This window comes from Silurus aristotelis (genome assembly GCF_946808225.1).
Source record: "Silurus aristotelis genome assembly, chromosome: 20".
Taxonomy (NCBI): domain Eukaryota; kingdom Metazoa; phylum Chordata; class Actinopteri; order Siluriformes; family Siluridae; genus Silurus; species Silurus aristotelis.
The window spans coordinates 6,829,820-6,842,315 of NC_139593.1; positions in this window are offsets into that span (position 1 = coordinate 6,829,820).

The following is a 12,496-nucleotide window of genomic DNA, read 5'->3' on the forward strand; positions in this document are numbered from 1 at the left end:
ATGAATGATAGATCTGCTGTTTCGCTTTGGACTGCGGTATAAGTAGTCGTGTTGCCTGGAGAAAGTGCTATGGCCTGGAGAGCTTTACCCCACGATTATTTCAGAGACGTCTCAGAGCACGTCTCTGTATCGGTTTCATAGAGATTTGCACAATGTTTTATTTTAAGCAGCGAGCAAACAATCCAAGGACCCAAAACAGACTCGAGCAGTCCAAACATTGCCAAGAACAAGGAAGCCTGTTTTTTTTTTTTTTTTTTGCCTAGCTTTGATTCATGGCTTAAGATCACAAAAAACACACACACAATGGCAGTTCTGTATGCACAAGCGCTAAGAGTAAAAAAAATAAAATAAATAAATAAAATGCTTAAAAAGAAAGCAAGTCTCGGAATGGCAGTGCTGCGCTATAGCTTACTGATTAAAAAAAAAGAAATAAAAAAAATGCATTTAAAGGATGAAGGGAGTCGATTTGGTAATGAGTTCTGCGCAGTGCAATAGGTATAAAGAATTCAATGAGGCTTTTTATTCCCCTCGTATTTAATCACACTGAAGTTCAAAAGTGATGCTTGTAGCCAGTCAATTTGGGTTTACAGGAAGTACAGTTCATTTGCAGAAGTATGGTCTGTCCCAGTGAGAAGAAATTTACATTTCTACTGTATACAGTAAATTGCTTGTCCTCCTCCAAACAAGTATCTTTTCCATTAAGTAATTACTTATATAGATTATGGCTATAACAGTAAGTGCACTGACAGAAATATGCTAATTCTTTTCTCTTTGCAAATATTCATTTAAAACAAATCGCAAGGTACAGATTCGGCTCTTGTGACTCTTAAAATGCTTTTCCCGAAGTTAAAAGTTAAAGATTTTAATAAACGTAAAGTACAAAACAGAATTACAAACATAATCGAGTCAATATTAAAGAATGGATTTAAATACTGTACTCCTTAATTATGATCATTATAATTATTAAATGAGAGTTGCCTAAAGCTGGAGTATTTCCTGTACTTCTCAAGGATTAGCACAATTAGCACAGGTCAACACAATATGTTCCCTTTCAGGAACTTGAGCTGCTTTAAAAACTGTTTGGGAACGCCTTGCGTTGTTTACGCTCTGAATCACGTGTAAAATCTGCCCAATAGGCAGTCGTGACGTCATTGGTGGGCGACATCACGCAAACAAGGAAACTACAAAATGGGAGCGACATCAGCTTCTGTTGTTCAGGTATGAATATGTGCAGCATGGCTAAAATGCAAACAAACTTTCGCATGTGCTTTGTGCAGTTTGCATTGCATTTGCATTGACTATCCGCATGCTCCACTCCCAAAGATCACTCTTCAAGGAGAGTGATCTCACTCGCGGCTCAGACCCCGCTCTCGTCGAGGCGAACGTTGCAGAGGGTCGTTAGGCTAGCAGGCTGACCTAGCAGAAGGCATAGAGACGGATGAGTCCTCTCCATCCTCTGCTAGAGATATCTTGGCCCGAAGAGAAGTGGAAGCAACACCTTCCCAGCAAGCTGGATGAATGTTTCCTGCGTCCCGCGGCACAGCCTCCGCCCCAGGGCCTACCCTTTTGTTCCAACCTACACATCGTACACCATCAGAGAGTCAGGCTACTACAGCCAGTATTTCGTTGTTCCGAAGAAGGATGGCGAAATGCGGCCGATTCTAGATCTACGCTCTTTGAACCGCTCACTCAAGTGGCTCAGGTTCAAGTTGCTCACTCTCAAGGAGATTGTGTCTCAGATCAAGTCCAAGGACTGTTTTTTCACAATAGATCTAAGGGACACCTATTTCCACATAGCCAGCCCTCCCTCTCACAAGAGGTTTTCCGGTCTTGCCCCCTGAACAAGCTGGCACGGCAGATATGGCAAAGATATTACAGAGCCCAGGTGGATCTGTTTGCGACTCGGGAGACTTTGCACTGTCTACTCTGGTTCTCTCTCTCTCATCCAGCCCCATTGGAGCTGGACGCCATGGTGCAGACGTGGCCGAGATAACATCTGTATGCCTTTCCCCATATCACACTGCTCCCTGGAGAGTATCCGCCTGGAGGCAGCTCATCTCCTCCTGTTGGCACCTCAGTGGCTGGGCAGACCTGGGTTTACGGACCTGTCGTCCCTCCTCGAGCGACCTCCTTGGGAAATTCCTTCCATGAGGGATCTCCTTTCACAGGCAGGGGGAACGCTGGTTCACCCCTGTCCAGAGTTATGGAAGCTGTGGCTGTGGCCCCTGAGTGGGGGCAGTTCGTAGCAGCTGGTCTCACTACTGAGGTAGTGGAGACCATTCTCGATTCCAGAGCTCCAACGATGAGGAGGTTGTATGCCGCTAAATGGCATCTGTTCACCACGTGGTGCGAGTACCATCAGTTGGACCCAGTTAACTGCCCAGTTAATTCAGTTCTGGAGTTTCTGCAGGAACAGTGTGCCACAGGGTTGGCTCCGTCAACCCTCAAGGTTTACGTGTCTGCTATCACGGCTTATTGTACCCAGCCAGCGTGGCAGTCGCTGGGGAAACACCACCTCGTGACACGTTTCCTACGCGGCACCTGGCGGCTGAGGCCCAAGACACATGTGCTGCATTTCAATTTGGATTGAGTAAAAATCCTACAATTAAATTTTTTTTTGTACAAAGCTTTTAACATTGGACATTGTCAAAGCAGCTTTTTCAGAAACGGATTACAAATATAAATTTTTCAGTCATAAATTTGTTCCTAATGAGCGAGCCAATGGCAACAGTGGTGAAAGGAAAAACTCCTGAGACTTACATGAGGAAGAAACCTTGAGGAACCAGACTTCCAAATGAAACTCATCCTCATCTGAGTGACATCCAAATATCTATAATTTCACCATTGTTGAGGTTATCAGCTGTTCACCAATTCAACTTGCATGCAAAACTGCTTGTGGCAATTGTAGCCCTAAACCAGTGAAGCAGAATAGTTCATATTAATTGCAGTTCAAATCAATCTTCAAGGAACCATCCACAGAAATGTCATGCATTATAAGGCTGTTTATGCAGAGCCAGGTGATGAGAACTCCATCTAAAAGAAGAGCATTAGGATGGATCAAGCAAGTATGAAAAGAAGAGGAAGAAACATGGTATCTCAGAACATGTAGCTGAAGAAAGAGCGAGAGAGAGAGAGAGAGAGAGAGAGAGAGAGAGAGAGAGAGAGAGAGAGAGAGAGAGAGAGAGAGAGAAATGCATTGGAAATGCCACACACAACCCACCAGCCAGTCTGCAAGAATATTTTCATAACAAAACTGGTCCATGGTGGACAAAAGGTTGGAGACCCCTGATATTGTGTGACACTGTGACACAAAACTACATTTCTAGAAGACCACTGTGCTACCAAAACAACTTTAGCATTACAAGAGACAACACAGAACTAAGTAGGACATAAGCAGACCTCCTGTCAGAGCAAAAATTCAAACCAGGGTTTGACGACATTAAAGTCAGACTCTCTCACAATGTGCCACAGGGGAATGTGTAAACCAACACATAGATACAGACTTGGGGGTGTTAAAATTTTAAAATGTTCAATAAGAAAAGAAAAAAAATATATACTGTATATACAGTGGAACCCGGTTATGTCGATGTTATGTCGGGGTAATGTGCAAAGACACTGTGAATGTTATAAATTCTGTATAAGTAAACATGGAAGGTATTTTAGTGAAAATTATTTAGTGCAAAATTGTATTTATTGAGTGTGTATCAGTCCTGCCTCTTGTCTGGTAACTATCCAAGGTACTGTTCATGTTGTATTCATCTCTGTCTTTATTTATTTACACACTATAACCTTCAAAATAGTCTCCTTGCACAGCAATACAGAGCTCATACCCAGTGTTCCTTCCACTTCTTAAATGTGTCCTGGGAGTCTTCTTTTTAAAGCGTGTGAAGCACAACGCATATACACACTTCCAACAGGGCCAAAATGATGACCTTTGAGACGAATCTTCATCTCCGGCAGGAGGGCGAAGTCTGGCAAACAGGGTGGGTGCGGAAGTGAGATTGTGTGGTTTGTTTTCCGGCGATCATCATGCACAAGTTGCCGAATGGTTCCGCCTTTTCAGTGGTTGAGCTTAAGGTCTTCCTGTCTTCCAGTGATGTTCTTTCGCTTTTGTTCTTACACTTTGAATGACTCACTGCAAAGTATGTCATGTCAAATGTCTGCAGAACATTTGCCTGCAGAATCTTTATATATATATATATATATATATATATACACACACACACACACACACACACACACACACACACACACACACACCTATCAATAAATGAGCATGCAACTAGTAAAGGATAATCTCCTGGGGTTTTTTTTGTGAATTATTAAAGAGCCCAAAATGAATTATCTATGCCCATATATAACATACACTATAAGGACAAAAGTTGACCTGACCATAAGATTATGTGCTTTTTGAAAACATTCCATATTTAGTCCCTCCTTTCTGTTATTATAAATTTTACTTTTCTGGGAAGAAAACTTTCTTTCGGCTTCTCCCATCAGGGGTCACCACAGCGGATCATCTGCATGTTTTGATTTGGCACATGTTTTTATGCTGGATGCCCTTCCTAACGCAACCCTCCCCATTTATCCGGGTTAGGGACCGGCACTAGGAGTGGCTGGGGCTGGTTCCTTGACCGGGGATCGAACCCGGGCCGTGGCGTTGAGAGCGCCGATGTTCCACTAAATTGTGGAGTGTAATTTTGGAGATTTGTGCTCAATCAGCTGCAAGGGTGTCAGTAAAGTCAGGTACTGATGTAGGTCAGATGAGGAGGCCTGGGTTGCAGTTAGCGTTCATATTCCTCATGTTTAAGAGGGTTGAGGTCAGAGTTCTAGCAGGAGATCTTCCATTCCAAACCATAGAAAGCATATTTTTATGGGGCTGGCTTTGTGCACAGGGGTATTGTCATGGTGAACAGGTCTAAGCCAGAATTTGATGCTAACATATACAAAGACAGGAAATACAATTATTTGACTTCAACTTTGTGGTAACAGTTTAAAAAATATCCACATATGGCTGGGAAAATCAGGTGCCCTGATATATTTGTCCATATAGTGTATATAACATATAACAATTACATAATACCATGTGTATGGTGTTTTACTCCTACTTCTTTACAGGTTGTATTTATATAATTGGTTTACTCACAGACAGGAAGTTAAATAACACTCCGTTTTTGCCAACAGAGCGTGTAGGTACATGAGACTGCTCATAGAATGGGTTAAGGTTAGACGCAGATTAGACATCATTCTCTTTTCAATCTATAAAGTAAATTCAGATCTCTGGATTCATGGCAGGTGGGAGAGACACAGCGTTATTAAATGTCGGCTGCTATTTTAGCTTTTTTTTACCAGCTAGAATCCAGTTCTTACACCAGTAGCAAAGCTGGTGTTTTTCACATCGTCTCTTCGACACACACACACACACACACAAACACACACACACACACACATCTCTGACTCCCAACACCGACGGATGGCAATTCATTTCTTGCCCGAGCAAACTGCTCAGTGACTCAAAAACGCAAGCACTTGCAGCAAATGGAAAGGAGAACGATGTCCCTGCAAAAATTCACTTGATGGCCACACACACAAACACACACACTCACACACACATAAGCATACTTGTCTTCTTGTTTTGTGTGGTGAATAGTGCACAGGTGCATGTGATTTTTGGCATATTTTTTTCCATGCTTTCTTTACTGCTAGAACTGAGGCAGAAAAAAATAGACAAAAATATAAAAAAAAAAAAAAAATTAAAAAAATGGGTGTGTATATATATATATATATATATATATATATATATATATATATATATATATATATACACACACAAATTTTTTTCAATATTTTTGTCTATTTATATATATATATATACACAGTGAGGAAAATAAGTATTTGAACACCCTGCTATTTTGCAAGTTCTCCCACTTAGAAACCATGGAGGTGTCTGAAATTGTCATCGTAGGTGCATGTCCACTGTGAGAGACATAATCTAAAAAAAAAATCCAGAAATCACAATATATGATTTTTAAACTATTTATTTGTATGATACAGCTGCAAATAAGTATTTGAACACCTGTCTATCAGCTAGAATTCTGACCCTCAAAGACCTGTTAGTCTGCCTTTAAAATGTTCACCTCCACTACATTTATTATCCTAAATTAGATGCACCTGTTTGAGGTCGTTAGCTGCATAAAGACACCTGTCCACCCCATACAATCAGTAAGAATCCAACTAATAGGGTTAGGGTTAGGGTTAGAGCTGTCCAAAAAGACACTAGAGACAAAATTGTACACCTCCACAAGGCTGGAAAGGGCTACGGGGAAATTGCCAAGCAGCTTGGTGAAAAAAGGTCCACTGTTGGAGCAATCATTAGAAAATGGAAGAAGCTAAACATGACTGTCAATCTCCCTCGGACTGGGGCTCCATGCAAGATCTCACCTCGTGGGGTCTCAATGATCCTAAGGAAGGTGAGAAATCAGCCCAGAACTACACAGGAGGAGCTGGTCAATGACCTGAAAAGAGCTGGGACCACCGTTTCCAAGGTTACTGTTGGTAATACACTAAGACGTCATGGTTTGAAATCATGCATGGCACGGAAGGTTCACCTGCTTAAACCAGCACATGTCCAGGCACGTCTTAAGTTTGCCAATGTCCATTTGGATGATCCAGAGGAGTCATGGGAGAAAGTCATGTGGTCAGATGAGACCAAAATAGAACTTTTGGGTCATAATTCCACTAAACGTGTTTGGAGGAAGAAGAATGATGAGTACCATCCCAAGAACACCATCCCTACTGTGACGCATGGGGATGGTAGCATCATGCTTTGGGGGTGTTTTTTTGCACATGGAACAGGGTGACTGCACTGTATTAAGGAGAGGATGACGGGGCCATGTATTGCGAGATTTTGGGGAACAACCTCCTTCCCTCAGTTAGAGCATTGAAGATGGGTCGAGGCTGGGTCTTCCAACATGACAATGACCCGAAGCACACAGCCAGGATAACCAAGGAGTGGCTCTGTAAGAAGCATATCAAGGTTCTGGCGTGGCCTAGCCAGTCTCCAGACCTAAACCTAATAGAGAATCTTTGGAGGGAGCTCAAACTCCGTGTTTCTCAGCAACAGGCCAGAAACCTGACTGATCTAGAGAAGATCTGTGAGGAGGAGTGGGCCAAAATCCCTCCTGCAGTGTGTGCAAACCTGGTGAAAAACTACAGGAAACGTTTGACCTCTGTAATTGCAAACAAAGGCTACTGTACCAAATATTAACATTGACTTTCTCAGGTGTTCAAATACTTATTTGCAGCTGTATCATATAAATAAATAGTTAAAAAATCATACATTGTGATTTCTGGATTTTTTTTTTTTAGATTATGTCTCTCACAGTGGACATGCACCTACGATGATAATTTCAGACCCCTCTATGATTTCTAAGTGGGAGAACTTGCAAAATAGCCGGGTGTTCAAATACTTATTTTTCCTCACTGTATATATAACTTCCTAAGATGGTATGGGGGGGGGGAAACCTTGAAAAAAAACTCAAAACGGGACCCATCCTCATCTGGGAGACACCAGGGTGTGATTAGAAAACATTAAAACATTACAAACACCAGAGATTGAGGAAGATCATAAGTGTGTGATTATGAGTAGCGTCCTTTCTACAATCTTATATAGTCTGTTGGAGTCCAACTCCATATCATGCAGGTCACGCAGAAAATATTTATGTATATCTGTATGTAATGAGAAAGTGGGCAGGGCCTATCCAAGAAAATATTATTTTGCTGTAAATAAAAATAAAGGAAAAACCTTTAGCAACTAATAATGATGATTAATGGATGGATGGATGGATGGATGGATGGATGGATGGATGGATGGATGGATGGAGGCAGGCAGGCAGGCAGGCAGGCAGACAGACAGACAGACAGACAGACAGACAGACAGACAGACAGACAGACAGACAGACAGATAGATAGATAGATAGATAGATAGATAGATAGATAGATAGATAGATAGATAGATAGATAGATAGATAATATATTACAGATCAACTGTATTTTGCTAATGATAATTAAGAGCTTAGAAGCCCCTTAATTTTACTGTTTTGTGTTACATACAGTTATAATCATTGAAAAGTGTCAGAGTTTTGACTTTATGGCAAATAATTATACATGTATGATAAAACAAATCAAGACAAGCGATGTAAAATCCTCTATTTATGGCCAATCAGGTTTGCTCTTTAAATTATAACTGACACCTCATGCTGTATTTAAGAATGATAGGACATTTTCTGATGAATTTTTTAAATGATGTATAAATGGAAATTCAAACTTAACCTTATTTATGAAGCCCAAAGCAGAACATTGCTCCAGACTGGCTATACCCATGTTAAGATAAGATAAGATAAGATAAGATAAGATAAGATAAGATAAGATAAGATAAGATAAGATAAGATAAGATAAGATAAGATAAGATAAGATAAGATAAGATAAGATAAGATAGGATAAGATAAACCTTTCTTCGTCCCACCGTTTTGGTTAATGGTTCACTGGGAGCAGCTTTTATTGTACAGTCTAATAGCAGCAGGGAGAAAAGACCTTCTGTATCGCTCCTTCAGACACTTAGGATGTAACAGTCTGTCACTGAAGGAGCTGCTCAACAAGGTAACAGTTTCATACAGGGGGTGGGAGGCGTTCTGCAGTAAGGATGATAGTTTTGATACCATCCTCCTTTCTCCCACCTCCTCCTGTACAGTGTCCAGGGGAATCCCCAGGACTGAGCTGGCCTTTCTGATCAGCTTGTCTAGTCTCTTCCTGTCTGCAGTAGAATACTCCATAGAATATGGCTGAGGCCACAACAGAGTCAAAAAAGGTCTTCAGTAGCTCTCCCTGCACTCCAAAAGATCTTAGTCTCCTCAGCAAAAAGAGTCTGCTCTGCCCTTTCTTGTAGATTGTCTCAGTGTTGTCTGTCCAGTCCAGTTTGTTGTTTAGGTGAACACCCAGGTATTTGTAAGAGTCCACTCTCACAATGTCCTTTCCCTGAATGTTTACCAATGGAAGTAATGAAGTGTGTTTGTGCCTACGGAAATCCACCACCAGTTCTTTGGTTTTCCCCGCGTTTATCTGGAGGCAGCTCCGTTGGCACCAGTCCACAAAGTTCTGTATAAGTCCTCTGTACTCTCTGTCATCATCATTCGTGATCAGACCAACAATGGCAGAGTCATCAGAGAACTTCTGTAGGTGACAGGTTGCTGAGCTAAACATGAAGTCTGCAGTGTAGATGGTGCAGAGAAACGGGGCAAGAACCGTTCAATGCGGGGCTCCAGTGTTGCAGACAATCATGTCAGACTCACAGTCACGAGTCCTCACATACTGTGGTCGGTCTGTGAGGTAGTCCAGTTTCCAGGCTGACAGATGATGGTCCACTCCCATGTACACCATCTTATCCCTCAGGAGCACAGGTTGGATGGTGTTAAAAGCACTAGAGAAGTCAAAAAACATGACTCTCACAGTGCTCCCAGCCTTTTCCAGGTGTGAAGTAGCCCGATTTAGGAGGAAGATGACTGCGTCTTCCACTCCAATGCCAGGTTGGTAGGCAAACTGATGTGGATCCATTGATGGGATCACCAGAGGTCAGAGATGAGTGAGCACCAACCTCTCCAAATCCTGTCCACACAGTCATTGGCAAAGTTCACAATCTGTATCATTGCTGTAAGGATCAAATAATCCATGTTGCTGCAGTTGCTGATTTCATTCATTCATTCATTTTCTCCCGCTTATCCGTAATTCGGGTCGCGGGGGCAGCAGTCTAAGCAGACCCCCGCCTTCGACCGCTGCCCAATCCTCACAGCACCGTCCCTTACGGTCCCTCCTGCAGGTGGTGAGCCCACAGGAAGGCGGCCCCATGTCACTCCGACGTCACGGACCTTGATATTTCCCTCGTAAGGGACCCCCGAAACATAGAGGGTTAAGGGCCTTGCTCAAGGGCCCAAGAGTGGCAGCTTGGCAATACCGGGGCTTGAACCCCAGACCTTCCGATCGGCAACCCAGCGCCTTAATCGCTGGAGCCACCACTCCCCCCAGTTGCTGATTTCTTTGCTGTAATTCTGTACAGGTAAAATGCAGTTCATTGGCACTCCCAATCTGTTACTGCACTCAGTCATCTAAAGAGAAGTAGACGTACATCACGTATTATAGAACTAACAATACCATGCTTTTACAGTCATTGGTGTAGGACCAAAAAAGAAGCTTTAAGGTTTCTTCAAATAATGAATTATATTTCATATAGAAACCGAGCTGCAGAATCAGTCAGATTGTGTTGATGAATTATTGTACATCAGGAGCTCCGGTAATAATTCCAGAAACAATGCACTCATCTTGATATCTCTTCGACAGGAACAGCACTTTCATGAAAAAAAAAGGATTACATATATATTTCTTTTGGGACTTTTGGTTGGAGCTACTCTAAGTTGGAAGAGCTTTCTCTATCTCCACTTCTGGGGTGGCAACAGTAACTGTTTATGTTCCTAAAACGGTTTTTTTTGTAGCTCAAGCACTCCAAGGTTTGGCAGGACAGGACTAAACGACATCTTTCTACTCACCTTCTCATATATTTTCCTACTTTTATAGACCATTTTCAAGTCATCATTCACCACTTGGCATGTTTTGTCCACCATAGACATGATGACAACTTGTGGGTTTCCTGTGGTACCAGGATAAAAGTCAATCATAGTGTATAATATTAAAATGAAAACATTTAGTCTGATATATATATATATATATATATATATATATATATATATATATATATATATATATATATATAAAGACATACACCAGTATAAAGACATACACCAGTGATTCAGGACCAGCTGGAAGTGAAATTTTGCCGAATTCTTATAAAACAATCTTCTAGCCATATTTAATCGACACTTTGACTTCAAGTGCAAGAAAGGCAACAGCTTTATTATGCATTGTAAGCTCTTTGCCCGAGGTGACTGAACTGGCAGCTGATAAAAACACGTCATTAAACCTGCACAAGCATGTTGAGGTCGGATAATAATATTTATACCTGTGTGACATTGCTAATGTTGGTTAGCACCAGGTTGGGTAATTAACGAGGACTTGGGGCAAAATTGTCACAGCACAACAAAGCCAGCTCTATTACCAGTGTCACGATTAAAGTGTCATATGAAAATAATAAAGTGTTATATTTTAGAGTTGATCTGCTGCAGTACTGTATAACTAATTACACACATTTGTTGAAAATGCAGTGTCCAATCAAATCATTTTGATTCGTCACTGAGGAAAATGCCAGAGTTCAATGCAGTTGTTTTGTTTTGTTGTTTTTTTGCACGGTAATTCGTAAAGATGTTCCTTCAATTAAAAACAAGTAGGTTGAGATTTATATCTCCTTGTCCTTTTTGCACTTTACCAGAATCTTTCACCTCCCCCCCGCTGTTAAAAAAATAATTCAGTAAATTTTAAAATGAGCTACTTTTTACTTTTAATTAAATAGACTTTTAGAACCGTAATTTACTTGTACTTAATAAAACTTGTACAAAAACTATCTTCAAAAAATACTAAATAAATAAATAATCACTATATAATATTAATAATTACAGTTAAGCACGATATTTCAACCTTTTCCCTTAGCATAGATCAAAATCGTTGGAAGTTGTGTGCACATGTACCACTCTGTCCCAGACTGCATGCTCATTTTGTAGGTTTTTAACTCACTGACCTTTGCATTGCTTTTGTGCTGAATATTGTGTTCTTTGGACCAGGTTTTAAGCTTTTTAACCAACTAAAATAAGAAACTACAACTTCTTTAATGTCTATTTACACTCATTTGTTAACACTGGACACCTACCAATATTTAATCCATTGTAAAGTATGGCATCGTCAGAAATAAACACAAGCTACATTAGCTTGATTTTATGATGAAGGGCAGACTTCGCTATGATCTTACCACAAACATTTGCCCATAAAGCCTGTCTGTCTATCTAAACTTTCTTTCGGCTTCTCCCATTAGGGGTCGCCACAGCGGATCATCCGTATTCGATATCCGCATGTTTGATTTGGCACATGTTTTTACGCTGGATGCCCTTCCTAATGCAACCCTCCCCATTTATCCGGGCTTGGGACCGGCACTAAGGGTGCCCTGGCTTGTGTAACCCTAATGGCTGGGGTTGGTTCCCTGACCGGGTATCGAATCCGGGCCGCGGTGGTGAGAGCGCAGAATCCTAACCACTAGACCACCAGGGACCTGTCTATCTACACTATATTTACAAAAGTATTGGGTCACCTGGTCATAACTTTGGTATGTGATATTTGAGCATCTTATTCCACATTTAGTCCCAATTTGCTCTTATAATTCCCTCCACTCTTCTGGGAAGATTTTGGAGTGTGCTAATGGATATTTGTGCTCATCAGCCACAAGAGGATTACGAAAAGCAGGTTCTGATGTAGGTGAGGAGACCTGGAGTGCAGTCAGTGTTCA